Source organism: Puma concolor, chromosome C1 (genome assembly GCF_028749965.1).
Source record: "Puma concolor isolate L17-30 chromosome C1, mPumCon1.1.hap2, whole genome shotgun sequence".
In the NCBI taxonomy this organism is placed as follows: Eukaryota; Metazoa; Chordata; class Mammalia; order Carnivora; family Felidae; genus Puma; species Puma concolor.
This window is the reverse complement of record NC_141674.1, coordinates 217,808,201-217,828,668: the sequence shown is the minus strand read 5'-3', so window position 1 is coordinate 217,828,668 and position 20,468 is coordinate 217,808,201. Positions and strand designations below refer to the sequence as shown.

The following is a 20,468-nucleotide window of genomic DNA, read 5'->3' as shown; positions in this document are numbered from 1 at the left end:
ACCTGAACCAGTGAACGGCCTGCGGGTTGTCCCAACCTCACCGTTTAGGGATGTGGCTGCCTCTCCAAAGCCAGACTTCCTAGGTTCGCGGCCTTCCTGAGGCCCGTCTAGAACAGGCTGCTGTTCTGAAAACGACGAGGGTCGTCAGAAGGGGGGGGGTCTTCCTTAATTTCAGTCAACTACAGAGACTCATCGGCCACACGCCACGTCAGCTGCTACAAGAAAAGAGAGAAGTAAGCCTGTTCCTGCTGAGCCGGCCGGCAGAAAGGCCGAAGGCACACGAACTCCAACAGAAACCGTAACACAGGCAATCAGACAACCACACCCACCGCTGTCAGCTAAATGCACCCCCTCCCCCGACCCTACCTACCGCGAAAAGATCCATTAGATCTTGACCGCCAGCGTCTGTGAACTTGGTATTTGGAAACAGGGTGCAGATGCGATCAGGTTGAAGTAAGGTTAGACCGGATTAGGGTGGGCCCTAAACCCAATCACAGGTGTCCCTCCGAGAGGAGGAAGATCGGGACAGAGACACCCAGACAGACACAGAGGGACGAAGGCCACGTGGAGACACAGACAGATCCGAGAGATGCAGCCACCAGCCAAAGACCGTCAAGATGGCGGGTCCCCCGTCGAGACTTCCCAGACGCCGGGAAGAGGCAAGGGTGGGCTCTTCCAGAAGAAACGTGGCCCTGCAGGTCTCCGGATTTGACACCTGCAGCCTCCTGGCTGTGAGAACTTGTTCCCATGGTTTGAGCCACGCGGTTTGTGGACGCGAGCACGCACAGCGCCTGTTGGACACTGAGTGACTGGCAGGCTCTGTTCTAGGCGCCTTCCGCGCACCTGTTCCCGAGACAGACGATCACTGCCTCCACCGTACAGTCGAGAAACCGAGATTCGGAGAAGTGACCGAACTGGTCCAAGGTCTCCCCGCTCCCAAGCGTCAGGGCGAGGGGCTCCAGGACCTCCAGCAGACCTGCCTGCCCTCCCCCTGAGGCTGGGGTGAGCCTCGCCACAGCCAGGCCGCCCCGAGCAACGGGGCCGCCTCGTCTCTGCTGATCCCCAAGCTCACGTCTCTATGGCAGCCATCTGCCTCCCACACCCGCTCAGGACGGCGACACGCTGGCCTCGCCTCCCCCCCTGCACCCCTGCATCCCCATCCCAGCAAAGGGCACCACTCAGAATCACCCGTCCTAGACGCCCCCTTCCCCAACCAGTTAGCACAGAAAACCGCTTCTGGAAAACAGGATTTCTCAACCCCGGGGCGACTGCCATCTGGGGCCTGGTGGTTTCTTGTCGTGGGGCTGTTCCGTGCATCGTGGAGAGGCGGGTGGCATCCCAGCCTCTACCCACTGGATGCCAGCAGCACTCCCAGCCCCAGCTGCGGCCACCGGTCATGTCCCCAGACACTGCCCAATGTCCCCGGGACAGCACTGCCACGAAGGGCCAGGCGGGGAGTTTCGCAGGCTCTGTGGGCCTCTACTGTGACCCCTCAGCTCCGCCTCCAAAGGCCCAAGACAGCACAGATGACGAACGGGTGGGCGAGGCTGGCTTCCAATAAACGTCTCCAAGGCAGGTTCGATTAGTAGAGATGATGAAACAGATCTGGAGAAGCAACGCGCCCCAGGACACACTGTGTGATGGTGCTGTGTGATGCCCCCGACCTTCACCTTCACCGTGATGCTACACAAGCCCTCCCCTATTACCTCCTGGTCTCTGCCCTCCTCTGGGTCCCCGGGCACAGCCAGAGGACGGAGGGGTGGCCCTGGAGGCCTGTGGCAGCACTCCTCTCAGTGGTCTGGACGCTGGTGGAGCAGGAATCTCCCCGGCTGGTGGCCCCAGGGGGCAAGTGAGGTGAGCTCGGCGTGCAGGGAACGCCAGTGCTGAGAATCCTAGAGGACTGGCTGCCTCCACCCCACCGGCTCCTTTCTGGAAAGTTTTTGTATCACCCTTAAAAATGCATTAGAAATAAAAGGGAATATGCTCTGTTTCCCATAGCAGTGCTATTCCGCGAATTTCTGACTGATCCATTCTTTACTAAGACACAGGAATATTAGGTAGGATACCGCCCAAAGCAGCAAGTAACCCTTCAGAGATTTCCTCGGCCGCACCCATCTCCAAAGGGAGGGGGCGGGAGGGGAGGGGAGGAGAGGGGAAAGGAAGGGAGGGGAAGGAAGGGAGACAGAAAGGAGGAGGAGGAAAAAGCCTGGTTGGCTCGAAGCAGGAAGAGACAAAGGAGGCGAAGTCCAAGGCCCCACCGCCCACCTGCTATCGGCTTCCGTCTGCACCTGCTCTGTGGGCGGGAAGGGTCGGTGCCCAGCCCACGCCCCGGTAGGGAGAGGGCAGCATCCTCGGGCATCCTCCACCACAGCCAGCCCAGGACAGGATTAGTTAGTATCTGGAGCCAGGGGGCCAGAGCTGGACAGCTGCAGGGGCACCCGCACCGTCAGGGGCGCGGGACACGACCTTGGGACGCCCAGTGCGGTCGCTTAACATCCGGTTGTCGGGAAGGGCTCAGTAAACATCTGCCTCTTCTTATTTTTTAAACCTTTCAAAAACTTTTATTTATTTAAATCATCTCTACACCCAACGTGGGGCTTGAATTCACGACGCTGAGATCAAGAGTTGCTTCCTCACCCGATCGAACCAGGGGGCGCCTCTGCATCTGCTTCTCGTCTGATGGGCCCTCCAACCGGGGGAGACACGCAGCCGAGACTGGCAGCGACCAACCAGGTCAGTCGGGGTCTGAGAAGTGCAGGTTCCCGGGCCCTGCCCTGGAGTTTCACTGGGTGGGAACAGGCTGAGCTGTCACTCGAGAGTCCCGACAGGAAGGGGACGGTGTGTTCGGATCAGCATCCTTCGAAAGGACTTTCACAAAGAAGCAATTGGGTGAAGCCCTGGTTCTTGGGACTGGCACGGGGGCAGGCTGGGGGAGCTGGAGCCCAAAGCGAGCGGTCTCTCTCCAAGAGCTGGGAGCAGAGGAGAGCCCGTAGAATTTAGCTAGAACATCAAAATAGAAACGAGCCTCAGCGCTACATGCAATCACCAAGAGGAAGAAACAGCCCAAGTGTCCACGGACGGAAGAAGCCGACAAGACACGGTCCAGCCACACAATGGACGTTACTCTCCACAAAAGAGAGGCAATTCTGACACATGCCCCAACACGGATGACCCCCGAGAACACTCTGGCAAAGGGAAGAAGACGGTCACAAAAAGTCACACATCGTGGGGCTCCAGGCAGGCACATATCCACAGAGACGGAGAGCAGGTTCGCGGTTTCCAGCGCTGGGGCCACGGAGGGAGGTCGAGTGGCTGCTCGCAGGTCTCTTTTTGGGTAAAATGTTTTGGAACTAGACAGAGGTGGCGATTGCCCCACTTCGTGACTATGCCGAACATCGCTCGATTGGGACGCTTTCAAAATGTGCCCGTCAGGAACCCATTAAGGGGCTAAAATGTTGTGTCTGTGCTGGGCCAACGGTCCGAAAAGACGCCTTCGCTGAGAAGCGTGTACACACGGAGGTTTCTGTCAGTTACAACCAGGAAGAAACCACTACAGGACAAAAGGAACTTAACGTGCAGTCAGGAGAAAGGAAAGGAAAACTCGGGGGGAAAAGCAGGCGCAGGAAGAAGCCGCGAACAGGCGGGATCGAGGCGGTAGCGGCCAGAGGTGCTGACAGAGAACCCGGGAGCACTGGGGTCCCGCTGCGGCTGCACACCCCGAACAGAGACAGGTGTGGGGCCAGCTCGGGTGTTTTTTGGGGCTCTCAAGACTCAACTCCGGCTCACTAAGCAAAAGCGGGAACACACGGGGGTGCCCACGGTCCAGCTGAGGGAGGCCAGGGCTGGGCCCTGGAGCCACTCGGACGCGGACACGCAACGTCCCCCAGCCTCCAGCCCCTGTCACCGTCCCTGCGGGACCAGCTCTATCCACAGATGCGCTTCTGTACGAGGTGGGAGCACAGTCGTGAAGGCACCACGCTCGCGTAACTGCAGCTCCTCATTCCCATTTTACAGATGAACAAATTAAGGCACAACGGCGGGTCAGTCATTGGGGCCACACAGCTGTTAGTCACCCAGACAGGTTCTCTCCAGGGTCTGGACCGCAGCCCTGCAGAACCACACTGGTCAAGAGGGTTCTTCTTCTCCCAACCGGTAAAGCAACACACAGCGGCTGCACCCAACCCCCCCCTCCCCCCCCCCCGAGCCAGGATGCGCTCACCAAAGCGTCTGCTCCCCTCACACCAAATCCATCAACCGGGAGCCTGGCCTCCGTGGCCTGGGTCTGTAGGATGGAAGTCCCCCCCTGAGTCTGGACTCTGGGGCCAGCAGAGACTCTCTGGGTCGTGCTGGTCCAGCCTCGCCAGAGGACTGCAAAGCGGGGGTGCTGCCTTCTGTCTCCCGGCTACCCCCCGTCCACAGGGCCCTTCGACAGGCCTCACGCACTCATTCAGATTCACTCAGACGCCCACTCCCGTGTGGTGCCCTGAAGAAATTTCCACAGAAACTTGGCATCCCAAGGTGGGCAAACTATTTTCTGGTGACTTATATGCAACTCTGCCCCCTGATCAATCTTCACGCCTTGGCAGATGGGGGCCTGGTTCTCATTAAATCCCTCTGACATCAAGAAATCCAAGCCAGATAGGAATCTGGTGAGCACTGTTCCCGGCAGGCCCATCCAGGAGCCCCTGGACTCCACTAGAGTCGGGCGACTTCTCCAGATGGACAATTCCAGAACCCTGCTTTTAGCCTTCCACCACGGGACCCCAGATCTCATTATGGGGACCCTGGGTGATGGTGCTGAGGTTGGAAGGTTCTGTCTGACCTCACTTTAATCCCCGTTCAGTTTCTAGAGGCACAAATCTCCCTCATCTGTATGACGAGGCTAGTAGTTAATATGTGGCTCGCTCTACCTCTCCCTGCGGAGATCTAGAACAAATCTAAGACAGCTTTGCAAACTGTGAAGTGCTGCGCGAAATTTAAATACGAAACAAAGCTACAGAAGAGATCTTTAAACACGATACAAGTAACATTTCTCTCCCTGAAGCTTCCTCTTGGCCCGATCTGACTTTGGCCCCAGGACTTCCTGTACCATTCATTAAAAAGAAACAGCCTCCTTTGAAAGCCACAACTCATTAATTCCTCTTCTAATGCTGCTTCAAGACCTCAACGCCGTGGAACCTAAGCAATTTGGGAGGATCCACGGATGGCCTGCAGGTAATGTGGATGCTGCCCCTTGATCTGGACGCTGGCTTTCCATTAGCCACCTGCACGGCGCCTTTGCTCTTCGTGTGTTGTTTTTTTGAAAATCCAAAGCATTTTCATAAGGCAAGTCTTCCCCATTCTGTAACTGAGCAAATAATAGCTGCATTGAACAAAAAGCAAAAGAAACAAAGGGAAGGTAAAGAAAGAGGAGATTTAACCGGTTTCTGTCCAGTTCCACATTGGTTTCCGCTCAGTATTCCAGCCAAGGAGAGAGATTCGGTGCCTCGGTGGGACCCGACCCCCGCTTAATTTATCTCCAATTTATCTGATCTCCAAGCCTGTCGTGGGCTTCCTTCCAAGTCCAGAACTGTTGCCTTTTTGAGGGTGCAAATCCTTTGAGAAACCTGGTAAGGGCTTACAGGTTTTCTCTTCAGAAAACCACCTGTACCTGTAAAGTTCTGCCACAGACTCTCTAGAAGGACCACACTAGGAGGCCGTGGGCCCCAGGTGAAACACATCTGCTCGCTTCTGATAAACATGATGTTCGAGAGAACAAGGAACAACCCAGAGGGTGGTGGACACTGTCAGAGGCCAGCCTAGGCCAACCTAAAGCATCACTCGGTGACACTTAATTTCAAGGACAACTGAAGGAGGCTGCACATTCCAGCTCCTACAGGGAACAGAGTGTAAACAGGATTTCCAGTGACGACAGAAAAGGAAGGAAAAAGGATCAAGTTGTGTTTACTGAGCACAGAGTCCAGGGAGGCCTGGGGGGTGGATGGGGGGCATGGGGGACGGGGGTCCGTGTTCACAAGGAGCCAAGGCGACAGGCACACCACACAGTGTAGAACATGACAGACCCTCACCAGGGCGGACCCCTGACCTGTTGGGATAGCAGACGGCCAGGTGGTCACACCTTGGGAAGACACCGTGACCTTGGGAAAACGCTGAGCTTGGACAGACGCCGGCTTTTTTTAAGTTTCTGCTTCCTCTCCTGTCAAATGCAAGGCTTGGCCCCAGGGTCTTTTAAGTCCCTTCCTACTCTCGATAGAGCGGGAAAGCAGGTCCTAGGCGCATCACAGGTAGAGCTCCAGGACATGCGTCTGCCCAACGACAGCCTACAAAACACCACCAGAGTGTGCCAGGAAGGTCCAGGCTGGCGCCTCTGCCCGGCCGTCCCGCAGGCCAGCCGCTCACTTCTTGGAAAGAGGGGCCCCAAGTCATTCACTCTGGCCAGTGGGGCATGTTAATCCCTCTTCTGACCTTTGGGACCCTCGGGACAGCCCAAGATGGGGAGGGCGACGTGCCTGATGGGCAGCGTGGACCGAAATGTCAGGGGAGGGCCGCCCCCTTGACCACATTAACCGCATGTTCGGAGGAGCCACATGGCGGATGCTCGGTCCCTCAATAAAGACACGAGAAAAGGAAGGCCCAGAGGGGCTAAATGGCTAGTCCAAAAGGATGGGGTGGTGCCAGGTCCCGAAGGAAGGAAGAGGAGGGAGGGGGGAGGCGAGAGGGAAGGAGGGAAAGGAAACTGCATGTAAGTCCAGGTGAGGGTGAATGCAGATCTCCTCCTCACCTGCCCGGGAGGACCATCAGCCGTCACTGCCTGGCCCAGGGACACGCCCGTGGCCCTGTGCCCATCCCTCTGATGGATCTGCGAGGGACACCCCCTACCGGAGAGCCAGTCCACGACCTGCCTGCTGACCCAACGACTCAGCAAGGACTGGCCCAAAAGGATGAGCTGGCCCAAGCAACTCCCGAGTGCCGGAAGCCAACATGGCCCAGGGGCAGGTCCCGCTGAGGACTGCGGTGCATTGGCTGGAGGCCATTCCTGGGCCAGGTGCACGCTGGGTGAGCAGCAGAGGCCAGGTGACAGGGCAGAAGCACGAAGGGGTGAGGAGAAGGGGGGCGGGGGTGGGCATCCAATTCTTGGAAAGCAGCTTCATTTCTCAAATCCTGGCTCTCGGGTCCTCCGTAACCCACTATGCTTGGTCTCGATCCTTCTAATAATCCTTTTTCTTCCTCTTGAGCAAGTTTTTATTTAAAAAAAAGTTTTTTTATGTTTACTTATTTTTCAGAGAGAGAGAGAGAAAGAAACAGAGCACAAGTGGGAGAGACACAGAGACAGAGAGGGAGACCCAGAATCTGAAGCAGGTTCCAGGCTCCGAGCTGTCAGCACAGAGCCCGACACGGGGCTCGAACCCACTCACCGTGAGCTCGTGACCTGAGCCGAAGTCAGCTGCTCAACCTGCTGAGCCACCCAGGCGCCCCACTCCTGAGCAAGTTGGAGTGCATATTTAATTGGATTTGATCTGAAGCAACTTTCTAGACACTGGCTCTATTCTTACAGACAAGTAAAGTGAAGGCCAAGGAAATTAACGTAGGCAAAATGCTCACGGGCTCGTAACTGAAACTCGTCTATATACTCAGGACAGATGAAAGCGCCAAGCTCTTTGCGTGGACGCTTTCTGACCAGAGAATAAAATACACTCACTCTGCCCTTCCCGAGTGCAGCCGGCCCCGTCAGCTTTAAACAATGAACTAACAAAGGGGTAAACTCAAGCCAGAGAGATAGGAAAATGTGGGAGTTTCTGATTAGATCGGTTCTTTGTCGTCTGGGGGGGGGGGGGTTGGGGTTTAGCCAGAGATTGGGAGGCTCTTGAAATAAACAATGGTGGACTCTTCCTTCACTCACACCTTTTATCTCCAAACCCTCAAGTATGTTAAAAATTTCTCATCTGTCCTCAGGCAGGCCGGGTAGGAGAGTTAACACAACTAACACAGGAGGCTTTTAAGAAGGCAGGTACCATTCTGAGTGTAACCCCTCACCGGGAGTGGCTCGGGTTTCTCATCTGTCCACATTCCCCAGATTGTACTTTGCTGGCCCGCGACCTCACTCAGATTCAACTGCACCCTTGACTTAATGAGGCGGCACCGATGTAAGGCATTTTCACGCAGAGGTTTTGAAAGAGGCTGAGCGCTGTCTCAGGTTGGACGCGTGGCTGAGGGGCTGCCCTCTGCCTGCTCCTGGGTCACCCCCTCTGACCCTGTGAGGTCAGCCCCTGCCCCAGGGGGTGTCCACGCTCGGCAGGTGCAGAACGGGTGCCTCTAGGTCATCTGGCCAGGGGCAGTCCAAGCAGGCCTGGGTGTCACCCCGTGGACAATGTGGGACTTAGCCTGCTCTGTCTCAAGGGCATATGAAATAGGCTCTCAAGACCGTACACACTGGGGCCAGACCGAAACCGCAAAAAATAACCGCTTAGTGGTAGCCAGGGGGTGGGGCCAGGGGGGCAGGGGGACGATGGGAGTAACTGCTTATCGGGTGCAGGCTCTTCTCCCAGGGTAATGAAAACGTTGCAAACCAGAGAGAGGCGGTGGCTACACAACACGGGGAAGGCACTAGATGCCAGGAAATGGTACGCTTTAAAACGGTTAACTGAGGGGCACCTGGGCGGCTCAGGTCATGATCCCAGGGCCGTGGGATCGAGACCCGCGTCACGCTCGCGCTGAGTGTAGAGCCTGCTTAAAATTCTCCCTCCCTCCCTCTCTCTCTCTCTCTCTGTCCCTCCCCTGCTCACTGCCATGTGCATGTGTGTGTGCATTCTCACTCTCTAAAATTAAAAAAAAAAAAACAAAACCATAGAGGCATCCGGGTGGCTCGGTTGGTTAAGCATCCAACTTCAGCTCAGGTCGTGGTCTCACAGATTGTGGGTTCGAGCCCTGCGTCGGGCTCTGTGCCAGAGCCTGGAGCCTGCTTCGGATTCTGTGTCTCTGAGCCTCCCTCTCTCTGCCCCTCCGCTGATCACGCTCTGACTCTCTCTCAAAGATAAATAAACATTAAAAAACTTTTTTTAAATAATCAACCAATAAAGTAAAATGGCGAATTGGATGTTACGTGAATTTCACTGCAAAACAAAACAAAACACTCCCAAACCTCACACAATCAGAAAGGTCTGGAGATCCCCGGTCTGAAAAGTAGCCCCTGAAAAGAATTAGCAGGTGATTCTGACGTGGTCTAGACAGAGGGCGCCTGGCCAGGGCCGGCCCTCCTCCGGAAGAGGAATCCAGGTAGCTGAAAGGTACCTTCCTTTAAGAGGAACTCATTCCTGAATCGTATCCTTGACTTTCAGGTAAATTTACAGTTCTAAAAGAAACATGTGATCAGCTGTTTACTCTAAAAATTAGCTCTGTGGCTCACGTTTGTGGCTTGCAATTTGTTTCCACTGGCCAGCACTGGACCCGGAGACCCTAGCCCACGTGAGCCATGATGCGCCCTCCCAGGACCAAGGTAAAGGGGGGCGGGCAAGGACGGAGTGCCTTAGGGCACACGAGGTGGGCTCCAGGATTGGGATTCTCTACTTCCTAATGACTCTCTGAACTTGAACTTGAATGAGGTACTCCCTTGAGCCACATCTCTGGTCTGTAAAATGGGCAGGACAACAAGAGTGTCGCAGGGCTTGAGCAGATACAACATGCGGAGGGTGGTGACTGGAAGCCGTCCCAGGCACTGGCAGAACCGTGGGAACGAGCCTCGGTCTCCCCTGCGGAGGAGGAACGGAGCTCTGCCCTCGGCTGGCACACTTCCCGAGGAGATGTAGGGCCAAGTTCTGGTACTTGCTGGAGACACGGCGACACGGTCATCCACACTGGTCTTAAAGTGATGAGAAACAGAGTCAGGGCTCGTTTCTGCTCCCTGCCTTGGTCCATCATCTTGAGCAGCCAACATTAAAGCAGGTGCTTTAACAAACCATGTCTGGCGGTGGTAACAAGGCGCTCGCTAACAGGTTAAGACTCTAACTCGGAGTTGCTGGGATTACAGGCAAACCACAGAATCGGGCACCAGCACAACTCTGCACATCCCCATTGAAACCCTGGGAAGCCCCACCGCACGATGAACTTGACACAAATCAGATCTTGAATATTAAAATGCACAAAGAAAAAACTGCATTTACGTTCCCGTGGGGGGAAAGCCACAAACACTGACCACATGTGTTAAGAACCTCCCCCCCTTTTTTTTTTGGCCACAGCCAGCAGATGATCTCTTTAAATGCTGTAGGACACACATCCACTCCCCTAAATTTCAGCCCCCAAAACAAGCTCTCCAGGCTCCTGGGAGCCCTTTATGCCAAGACAGAGACAAGGGGCACCACTCTGGCTCCTGTCTAGAGGGAAGGTGCTGTCCCACCAGCCTGCTTTCTCTTCACAGGCAACTTGCCGCCCCGGGAACCCTGCCTGGTTCAATGCCAGGAAAAGCAAGCCACGTGAATACCACTCAGGTTGCTGCTGGGGTAGGAGAGGGGTCCCAGGCAGGGGCTCCCACTAACTTCCTGCTGTTTACTCAGGAGGGGGTGGCCTGCACTTGCCAAGCTGCACCCCACACCCAACCCCGGAGATGAGACCACGTGGGGGTCGGACAGGGAGTCGTGTTGTACAACCCACTGGTGTCTATCACGTTTATCTAGAGAAAAGAACCAAGCCTCGTGTTTGCTCGTTGATTTCAGAACCCCTGGCATTCTGGCCAATGCCAGGCCAGAAGAATGCTAGGAATTTGGATGCCTTTCACTGGGTTTCGCTGCAATCCAAACAGACCACAGCCTCCAGGGCAAGGGGCTGTACTTATAAGGCAAGGGCAGAAGTATTTTAAATCCTGAGACCTCAGTGTTGGGGGCGGGGCGGGGGGGTGGCCCCCCCACACTGACCCTGGGGTCAGAAGGCTCCTAAATTCCTTACATCACTATTAAAAGCCCCCAGGGCGTAACCTGCAGACATCCCAAACATTCTTTCCGTCCTAAAGCACTTGCAGATACTGGGGAACGAGGAGACCTGATCTACAAGGTGGGGGGATAAGAATGTTGGAACAGAATCCAGCCATCTAGCCCCCTCCCCAGTTGAACAGAGGATACATAAGGCTTAAGGAAAAACCTGGAATAAGTCAAGCAGCTGTCCACTTTATTTGGAAGGGCTTTTATCACTCAGACACGATCTGGAAGGCAGCAGCCTCTACGCCATTCCTTACGAGCTCCCCTCTCCTACCCAGAGGCTCCATGTAATTCTATCTGATCCTTTCACCCGGGGGAGGACACGAGTGTGGTTTTTAAACACAGGAAGCCTGCACCACGCTGTGTAGACGACCCCACCGAGGTGACGGTCCCATGGCTGGCCAAGCGAGTAAGAATCACGAGCTGCTAGGATCCCACTTTGGAGTGGAATCCCACGCGGACTCCACTTCCCCGAGGAGCAGGGAGTTACATCCGGACTTATCCGGTCACGACATGGTGTGCCTGGAACTCACAAAGTAACACTGTATGTCAACTGCACCTTCAATAATAAAAGTTAAAAAAAAAAAAAAAAAGGAAAAGCCAAGAAAATACCCGGGAATGTTCTACGAGGACACCATTCTCTTTGTCTCGCTGCTGCGGCACGCCTGCTCCTGGTGACGGCTGGTAATGCTTCCTCCTGACGTCCTGCCAACGCGTTTCCGGGACAAATGCCCTCCCAGAGCTCCGGGGTGGGCGACCCGTAACCGCGGCCACATGGCACTCTCTCAACCTGCACCCCGTCGCTGGTGGTCATTGTTTGGGAGCTCATAAACTCTCCCGTTGTAACAATAACTCCTTTGTGCATACACAGAAGGACAGCTAACCTGGGCTCTGCCCCATGGCTGTCAGGGCAGAGCAAGCTGCCCATCTGGTTTCTGGGTAGAGCGAGAATGTTCCACTGGTGGCACCAGGAAGGGAAGTCACCGGTGCCAGGCACACCGGTGCCACCTGACCTTCCCGTGTTGGGGACCCTGAGAGCGGAGGAGGATAAGAAGACAAGAGAGCCCCGAGGGAGATGTGTGCCGTGCCATAAACGGCCAGGAAGCTTCCAGAAGTGACTCCTCCCTCGGGAGTTGCTCTGCAGGTGTACGGGCCCATCTCCCCATCCGGGTCTGTGCACGTTGGCCACGACACCACACACAGTCTCCACGAAGCAGGCCCGGGGCGGCCACCCACCCCAACACCCTGCCTGCGCGGCTTACCTGCCACGGGCTTCCAGACGTCAGAGCAGAAGTCCCGGGAACCGGCCTTTCTTCCAGAGAAGGGGGGAGCTGCAAGACACAAGGTGGGGGGGCTAGGGTTCAGGACGTCGGTCGGTTGGCCGGAACCCCTTCCAGGTTCTAGAGTCCCCTGTGCTCTGAGCCACGTTCGCACGGCAAGGTGGGGATGCTGGGGACCCTCCCCGGGCAGCCGCCCCCACCCTACTCCCCAGGCGTCCCTGAGACCCACTGCAGCCCCACTTTCCCTCTGCAAGCCCTGCCCCGGCAGGGCGGACCCCAAGCATGCATCCCCCCAGTCAACCTCCCGCACAAAGACCTGTGTCAGAGTTGGCCTCCCGGGCAGCCCGGCCTGCGACAAGGGCTTTTTTTTTCCCTTGGCTGTTTTTTTCCCCAGTGCCGTGTCTTCCCTCACCTGCTCTTACATCTGCTGCAGAGACCGGCAGTCTTAGCTCCACACGACAATCTCAGGAGCTGAACCCCAGAGACACAGTCCAGTCGCCTTGCCGGCAGTGGGGTTTGCCTCCTCACGCACACCACGCAGGGCCGCTCAGGAGGAGGTGGTTCGAATCCCACCTAACTAACGCGACACTACAGAGCCCACGGCCGCGAAGGACTCCTGAAGCGGGGATGGCAGGACAGAGCAGCGGGGCTGAAGGTCACCAATGCGTGACTCCCTCTCAGCCACTGCCTCCTGGCCCCATCACGTCGTGGAACGTGAGGCTGAAATCTCATTCTGGAGGCCCTCCTTAAATCAAGGCCCCCTGGCCCCCTGCCCCTTCCCCGGAACAGACCCTCTTCCCTGTAAATATTTCACACGCGATGAAAAAGGGCATCATTAGGAATCATTCCCTGTGATGCTGAGACGGGGCGGGGGCGGGGAGTATGTTGTCTGCCCTCCCACCCCCCCCCCCGGGGGCTTCAAACGTAAACAATTTCCAGATGTACAGAAGGGCGTGGGGACAGAGGAAGAAACCAACCCGAAGCGAAGAGAAAATGTGGCATGTACACAGTTAATCTCGAGGTAGACGGAACTTCTAAACCTCGCAAGCAATGAATGAAATCACAGAGGCAAGGCAGACAGCTCGATCAAAGTCAACGAGCGCTGAAAAAGGCAACAATGTGAGAAAATATATTCAAACACGACAGAAGATTTAGATCCTCAAGGAGCCAGAAAAAGGTGGGGGGTGGGGACAGGACGTTCAAGGCACAGGAAACCAGAGGCCGCTGTCCACCCGGCACGTTGGTTTGGGATGCGTCCACCTTGCTACCCACGGGGGCCAAGGAACTCCCCGAATATTCACCAAGACTCAAGGAGACTCAAGGGACTTCCCGAATATTCACCAAGACTCAAGGAGACTCAAGGGACTCCCCGAATATTCAGCAAGGCACTCGCGGCCCTTGGAAGACTGATGGCAAGACAGAACGGAGACCTCATCACGTTAAAAGGGGATAAATGTGCTCAAGGCGCCGAGAAAGGACAGGAGGTGGTGACAATGTTAACACAAGGGGGCTCACGGGGGCTTCTGCGTCTTCAGACTTCTCTGATCCCAACTGGTTCGACGGTGAGGACAGGATAGCCCGCGTTTCCCATTGCGAAAAGTCACTCCTCCCACGTCACGATACCAGCCTACGCCAGAACTCGGGGTGCCTCCTTTCCTGTTCCCCAAACCCCTCAAATCTTGGCTGGGGTCTTGGGAATCTCGAGCCTCGTTCTGACCGGGTGCCAGCTCTGGGGGCCTCGTTCCCCTGCTCTGGTCCCTGTGCGGGCTGGGTACTTGGGAGGCCGGCGAGGCCGGAGTTCTGGAGGAGCACCTCCACGTGGTCCCTGCCTTGGCCTCCCTCACCCCTGCTGCGGCTCACCCCGCCCCAGGCTACCCAGAGCCCATCTCCCAGGCACAAAATAAACGTCTGCTGGGAAACTGCAGGCTGCTACCTCGTCTTAACTCGAAAACGTTGCCAGGATTTTTCTTCGTGAAGAGATTACCACAACACGCTTACTCACTGCTGAATGAAGGGCTGAGTCACTCGGCACTTGGGGTAAGGACCTTGCAAGCTCTCTGGGCTCTCCATTCGCTCCTTCCAGAGGATTATTTAGGGAGAGAACTTTCGCTTACAGACCCGTGGCCCTGAAGCTGAGTTGTATTGCATCACACGAGTCTCTGGCAGACGGGGGGGTGACTGGGTCAGCTCCTACCTTATACCTAATACCCCGTGTTGCCCAACAAGCTGGCTCAGAGCTGTCTGTGTTGGACGCTGGGCAGGTACTTGGTGCGCGTGCACACACACGCACACGGAACCCTCTGGCAATTCGGTGTTGAGAGTGCAGGAAGGGAGGGGGTCTGGCTGTGAAGGGAGGGGGTCTGCCGGGGAGCTCCAGGGGGGATGGACTGAGTGGACAGGACCTGCTGGCCCCTCTCCAACTCCCTAGCTCCATGCTCAACCCCTCCGAGAGCCCCAGGTTTCTGCACAGAGACCAGCTTTCCTCGAGGAGAGCTGGTGTGGTATTTCGGGGAAGCGCTGCTCTCCCCAGGGAGTGGCCATATGCCTGAGTGGGCCCCCCCCGTCCCCACGGCCCCCCAGAAGAGACCACAGGACTTAATGTATGTTCATCAAGTGGGCATCAAGTCCTGAAGTCGGGAAGATGCCTCACTCCCTGGTTTTATTTCAGGAAACGTCAACGCTGTCATTGGACAAAATTAAGGGGAATCCCCAAGAACCACCGAGCTGTCAAAAAGCAATGCGGAGGATACACGAGATTCTGTTGATCCGGGGAGTCTCCAAACACAAGTGTCTTTGCCCACAGTCCAATGTCCCTGGGCACCTGTCAGTAGCTGTTTTCGCAGCTTACAGTCTCGGCTGAAGACACAAGTACAGAGGGTTTACCCTCCTTGAAAAAGGTCTGGAAGGCTGGGTGCATGAATATCAAGAGGCTTGTGACATTTAGATGGGAAACTATATTCACACCAACACAGAGGTGACAGCTTGGTCCTACATTCTCACCCCAGGACGGTCACCAACAAGACGCTCAGCCAGGCCTTCCATTTCCTCTGTTGTAACATGGGAATTGTGCCCCCCCCCCCCGCCCCGCACGTTCCTATGTTGGAGTCTTGCCCTAACCCCCAGGACCTCAGAATGTGACCGTATTTGGAAATAGGGTCTTTACGGAGGGAATGGAAAGAAAACGAGGTCCTTAGGGTGGGCCCTGATCCTATCTGACTTTATAGAGGGGGAGATCTGGAGGCGCGCATGCATGCACACACACACACACACACACACACACACACACACACACACGGATAACGCCATGTGAAGATAGAGGCAGAGATCGGGGGATGTGTCCACAAGCCAAGGAACGTCAAGGACGGCCAGCGAATCACCAGAAGCAGGGGGAAAACGTGGAACAGACGCGCCCTCACCCCCTCAGAAAGCACCAGTGCTGTCGATGCTCGATCTTAGACGTCTAACCTCCAGACCCGTGAGACGGTACATTTCTGGTGCTTAAGCCACCCACGGCGTACTTGGCTACAGCAGCCGTAGGAATCCGTAACACCGTCTCTGCGAGATGGGAAAAGAAATTCCCATGATCCCTCTTGTCCACCTCAGGGGCTGCTGTGGGAATGACAGACTTGCTGAGGTTTCCAAGCCACCACGAGGGACATGTATGGATCCATGTGCTGAAGGAACCTTGGCACCCCGAGCCTGCCGGGCTCTGGAGTGTCTCCACGACAGGAACCGGCTCACCCTCGTCACACAGCTGTCCTAAAAGGAACCACAGTAGCAGAACAAGAGGGGAAAGCAGAACCTGATAAATTCCCATCCCCTATCAGCGGCAAACATTGGCCCAAGGGCCAAATCCGGTGCTGCATCTGTCTTCGCGTGGCCCACGAACGAAGAATGTTTTTACATTCGTAAGTAGTTTGGGGGGAACAAACACAAGAATGTTTCGTGAGTGAGCATTCTATGAAATGCAAGTTGCAGTGGCCATAAGTCAAGTTGTATTGAACACAGCCATACCCGGGTGTGTACGTTCTGTCCTTAGTTCTTTTGTACGTCCAGGACTCAGCAGCCGGGCCGGAGAGGGGACACGAAGCCGGAAATAGTCACTGTCTGACCTTCTACGGGGAAAGCCGGCCGACCCCATTTCCCTCCCGGCCCTACTTGAGCAATGGGGCAGAGGGCCAGGCCGTGGTTGGCTCAGGCCAAAGGGAAGTGGGCATATATCCACAGGTGCCTGGCTAAACGCCAGACGTGCTGGCCAAGATCGTAGGTAGGAGGAGATATGGCAACAAGGAGGGAAAGAAAACAATAGGGGTTGTGGCCAGAAACAGAGAGAGAACTGGCCCCAAAGGCAAACTTCATCAATTCAAAATTGTTATCTAGACCTACCTCTAACCTCAGTGATGGAGGCATCCCTGACCTCCCAAGGGCAGTGGTGACCCCCCCCCCACCCCCGACCCCCAAGGGCAACACCAGTAGTTTTTATGCAAGTGACCCTCAAGACAAAGCGGGATCTCCTGGCCTGACCGTGGACTTCACCCCAGGCTTTTCGTCATGGAAGAAAACCATTCCACTCCAAGATAACCAATTAATAAAACTGAAAATGTGGCACTTTGGTAACGGGCAACGACCTTTGTATCTAATGTTATCAAAATTGAAACTCGACTCTGTTAACGGACAACGTATTTAGCCTGGTGGTGGATTACAGAGCCAAGTGAAAGTGCCTGAAATCTCACCTGATGTATGTGCTGAACTTTCCTCACACAGGATGGAGACCCGGCTCACGGACCTTTCCCATAATTATACAACATTTCAAGTCTTACAGGGTATGTGAGAAGCAATAGCCTTTCCTCTCTCCTGTATTAAACCTGTATTGAAAGTTAAGCACAAATGGGGCGCCTGGGGGGCTCAGTCGGCGGAGCGTCCGACTTCGGCTCGGGTCATGATCTCGTGGTTCGTGGGTTCAGGCCCCGCATCGGGCTCTGTGCCGACGGCTCGGAGCCTGGAGCCCGCTTCGGATTCCGTGTCTCCCTCTCTCTTTCTCCCTCCACTCATGCTCTGGGTCTCTCGCTCTCAAAAATAAATAAATACAAAAAGATAAAAAAAAAAAAAAACACAGAAAATTAAGCACAAGGGGACAGGGGTTTATTGAGACAGACCGCCAGCCACCCACGGTGGTTTCTTTACGGGTCCATCCGTTCACTCTCCACGACTTGTGGGTTCCTCCGGGGCACCTGACGCGGGAACAAGTCCGTGTTGGTCACTGTGTGTGATGGCCGGCGTTTCTGGCTGTCCCTCCTCCCCAGGGGGAGGCTTCCATTTGTGTGTGTGACAGAGGCACTCTCTGTCCCCTCTCTGTCTCAGACACGTGGATTCGCACTCCTGTGGCCAGACGCTGCCTCTCGTCCTCTGGGTTTCTGTCCCCTCTGGTTGCAGCTGGTGGGGGGTGGGGGGCCTGTTACGGAAATCTTTCTGTATTTAACGATCACATGAAACAAATGACCAAGTGTGCACAAGGGCAGCTTCCACGAAAATCAGCTGGAATATTCCGCAAAGGCTCCATGAAGGTGAATCGCTTAAGAGCAGGTGGCCAAATGAGACGGCACTGAACACCTGAGGAAAAAATAAGACGACTGGACCCAGACTGCTTCCCTGGCGTCTTTGTGCTGTTATGTGACTTGAAGCCGGAAAACAGGGGGGTTTGCTGTGGTTCGTAACAGACCCTGCTCTCAGACTCGCTCGGAGAAGACCTTCACCCAACGGAAGATGCGTGGGCCTGGGCTTTCGCATTAAAAAAAAAAAGAAAGAAAGAAAAACAAAAAAAGGAAAGTTGTTCTTCCAGGCTTTGACTAACTTTTCCACCTTGCTGGGTGGTTACGTAAGGACACGGGCGATCTGACCCGCTTGTGATCCTGGGCTTCCCGTGGGGGACCAGAAGTGTAAGTCCAGCGTCTGGCCAAGTGACAATAGAGGAGACAGCTTCCCCAGGGCAGCATCCGGGGCTTTTGAGTCTGGCCCCCGTAACTGTTCCCCCGAATAAGTGGGAGGGAGACGAGCTCCAGTCAGGGAGGGAGTGGCGTCTGGGAGCGGCCCGGGTGGCGGAAGGCAGCCGCGTGGATGCAGGACGTCCGTGGGCCCACGGGGCAGCTCGGCCCTTCACCAGCTCGACGGCCTCGGGCAAACGGCCCAACTTGAGTCTGCGCCTCGGTTTCCTCAAGGGTAAAACAGGGCTCTCCGTGCCATGCTACAGTCTGTCCAATTAGGCTTTTCTTTTTCCTCTTTGGAACGCGCAAGACCAGATATTTGGTGCCGACTAAAGGGCAGAGACCCCACAAAACGCCTGGACGATAAATAGACGGGCGAGAACCTAACGTTTAACATTTGCATCAGGCGACGGTTCTCCGACTAGCCCGGGTCAGACCCGCTGGAGGCCTCACCGCAACAGACCGCTGGGCTCCACCAGGTGATGGTGACGCGACGGGTGCCTGGAACAGACTTCGAGAACCACTGGAACAACGCATGATGGCTGCACACATACCTTCCCACTCAGCCTCTCGGCTGTTTCCCACAATGACACCGTGAGGTGGGAAAAGGCAGGAACTGTTGTGCCCATTTCCGAGATGGGAGAACGAAGACTGGACGCTTTAGATGGCCGAGCCGAGGTCCGGTGGCGGAGAGCCAGGCCAGCACGCGTGACCAAGCCACAGAAGAAAGGTCAAATGCAAAGCCAACAGAGGAGGACAGAGCAGGCTGCGATAAGACTGATGTCTCCAAAGCAGGGAGAAGATTAAAAACACCTCTCAGGGCTTTTCAAGTAGGAGGAAGTCAAATGGGCCGCTTGAACGAGGCGAAGGGAGTTCAGGAGTGAGTCCTGGGCGAGGGCGCAAGTCGAAGTCTGGTGTGCTGAACACCTGGACGCTGTCAGATACAGAACACGGACTCGGGTCCTGGCTCTGTCCGGATGCTGTGACCGTGGGATGTCTCACCCCTTTGCCTCAGCGGTGGGCAGTGCGGGGAATCACCTGACTTGGGCTTTGTTCCAGAACCCCACGGCTACCTCCTCCCCCGGGGCGCCCTCGGTGTTTGCTGGCCCCTCCCCGACGGCAGGGAGAGCCCAGGGCCGCGGGCCGCCTGACCTCTTGGATTCTCCCTCCTGGGGTCCAACCTTCACCCTGGCAACCTGTCACCTCAGCAACAGTGAAAGAGACAAGAGGGAGAAATGCAGCTGGAGCCCCCCGGGGTTGGCTTTTCCAACCGGTTCCAGTTCCCTTCCACGCCTGACTCATCCCAGACTAAGGCCCTTGAGAGCCCCCTCCGCTATTCAGCCTCGTAAAGGGGCCCGGGGGGCCTCCGCCAGCCTCGCCGCGGGGACCGTGGAAACACCCACAGTTTAGAAAGCCCAGCCAGAGTGATGGAGCAAAGGGCAGGATACTCACTAGGGGCATTAAATGATTCATAATTCGTTAAATTTGACTACATATCACAGACCACTCCCCTCCGCAGATAACAAGCCATACCCGCGAAGCATATATAGAAACTGGGTCAGTGACAGAATCACTGACTGGAATAAACATTTTCTGAAGCCCGAGACCCAAATAATGTGACAAGAGGACCATTCTGTAGTTTTAAATATTTACCCGAAATGAATCTGCAGTTTCTAGATCTCCTTGTTGAGATAAACACATTGTTATCCCGAAATGCAAAGCAGTCCCCATCCTCGGGGAATATCCTACTTATTAAACTTTAAAAACAAACAAAACAAAAAAACCGCAATCTTCAAACAAGAAAAAAAGAAAAAGTTAAGAAAACCTTGCAAACTTGGAAAAGCCATTGGAGCGGTGTGCACCCGGGGAAAGGTCTCCCTTGGGGGCACGGGGCTGGGTGACCACCGTGCCCCCCTGCCCACCAGCAAGGCTGACAAAGGGCATAGCTGTGTGGAACATCACCTCCCTCTTGGTCCCCCTAGCTCCCAGCTACAGGGTGAACGTGTGGAACCGGGTCCTGCTTAGAACGCAGCAGTCCAGGTGGTCATCGGGGGGCGTGAAAGGTGGGTTCTCACTGCCATCTCGCACTTCCCAACAAAGCCACCTGCACCTGTATGATCGGTGTCTCCGCCCAGTGACTGTTCTGGACACCTGCTTCCGCTTGCCTTCCTGATCAGCAACCACCGATTAAACACGAGAGGTTAACACCACTATAAACGCGGCTCGAGCTTCGGGGGCTGCTG

The 20,468-nt window shown here is 55.6% G+C and overlaps 1 protein-coding gene across 4 annotated transcripts in view; it reads right to left on the bottom strand.

Moving 5' to 3' along the window:
* SH3BP4 (SH3 domain binding protein 4) overlaps nt 1-20,468 on the bottom strand; it is an 85,222-nt gene that overhangs the window by 35,823 nt on the left and 28,931 nt on the right. For 3 of the 4 annotated variants that reach the window (XM_086719997.1, XM_086719996.1, XM_086719999.1), the window contains one exon: nt 12,227-12,295. The exons of the other annotated variant lie outside the window; for it this stretch is intronic. The gene's annotated coding sequence lies outside the window, so the exon portion shown is untranslated. The remainder of the gene's footprint in view (nt 1-12,226; nt 12,296-20,468) is intronic. 4 annotated transcript variants of the gene reach the window in all.